Genomic DNA, 1,835 nt, shown 5'->3' on the forward strand with positions numbered 1-1,835 from the left:
TTTATCTTCATTTAATTATTTTAGGTTAACAACAAAAATTACCATTATAACAGGTGCATGAAAAAAAATACAAACGGGATGTTGTATAACTAAAGCAAAAACTGTATACTAATTTAATGATCCATATGATTATATAAGATTATATTCGAAACAAGGAGATATAAAAACAAAAATATTAAGTAAATTTTCTTAAAATATTCAGGTAATTCATTTTAAAATATGTTTTTCAAAGCATAATTTCAAACAACATATCTTTGCTAAAATATTTTTACTATAATTAGAAATAATAACTAATATATTTTTATTCTAAATAGTTTAATATGATTTCTAAATATAACTGAAAATGATTATAGTTCAATTTAGACGTAAGTTAATATATTCACAATATGATTCATCGGACTAATTCAAATCCAAAATTGAAGTCTAACTAGAATAGCAATATATAATTATCTATAAAAATATTCTATCCATTTTATACATATAAAATATGAAACGACTTAAAGCATATAAATAAATTAATATTAATCAGCTATTATAAATGAGTTATTTTGTAAAATTTATATATTTACATGAATTTTCAAAAACAACTTTATTTCATTTAATATAATTCTTAGTCGATTGCACTTTAGTTTATTTTTTAAATAAACTATATCAAATTGCATAATTTTACTAAATGATATTTGGTAATCTAAGACTGTAAACCAATATTAAATAAAACTAATAAAATTATTAGACAATAAATATTATTATTTAAAATAATGGTTTTTAAATGATAACTAAACTGACTAAATAATTGTTTAGTTCGAAAAAAAATATATAATCTAATATATTTAAATGATAACTAAACCGGCTAAATAATGGTTAAGTTCGAAAAAGAAAATATAATCTAATATATTTAAATGATAACTAAACCGACTAAATAATCGATACAAAGAATTATTAGACAATAAATATTATTATTTAAAATAATGGTTTGTAATTTTTTTTTATATATTTATTTAATGTGCATAAATATGAGACATTTGTCTTTTGTTCTTTTTATTCAAGTCGATAACTAATCCTTATTGAACATAGAAATTTATCGGTTACTTATTACAATTAATTAGCGATGATAAGAATCAGAGCGCAGTGATCAAATTGATACATTCCCGCATTAACGATAAAATTATAATATATCGCCTTATCTTATAAATTAATATATGTTATGAACCAGATTGTGAATGACTTATAACCAAGAGATTATGATTTATAATCTTTTCATTTATCTATGACGGTGTAATCTCCTATATAAGGAACCTCTATGTTATGAATAAAGATAGATTTTTCCATTACTTTTATAACACGTTATCAGCACGAAACTCTAAATCCCTAAGCTAATACCCAAATTGAAAAAACCCTAAAACCCTAACCCTAGCCGGCGATCCGACAAACCCTAAACCCCGATCGCGTCTCTTGTTCCCGCAGCTGTTCCAGCTCGCGTCCCCGATCAGCTTCAGCCCAAGGCGTTCTTGATCCTAGCTCAAACGTTCGCGACCCGAGAGCAGCTCCAGCACGCGACCTCTTCCTCGTTTGCGACAACATCAGACAGCTCGTGTCCGACGATCAAGGCGTTCCCGATCAAGCAACAAAGGACGTCCGCGACCCGATAGAAGCGACTCGATCCATTCCAGCTCGCGGCTCAACTCCTTTGGTGGTCCGATTCAACAATCATCTAAGGTTAAAAGGTAATTCAAAACCTAAGAACCCATAATCGAACATGGATTGATTGATAAAGAATGAAACTCTAAAACCCTAATCTTTATGAATCAAAACCATAGGGTAATAGATCAAAAATC

The sequence above is a fragment of the Brassica oleracea genome, unplaced genomic scaffold (genome assembly GCF_000695525.1).
Source record: "Brassica oleracea var. oleracea cultivar TO1000 unplaced genomic scaffold, BOL UnpScaffold00790, whole genome shotgun sequence".
Taxonomy (NCBI): domain Eukaryota; kingdom Viridiplantae; phylum Streptophyta; class Magnoliopsida; order Brassicales; family Brassicaceae; genus Brassica; species Brassica oleracea.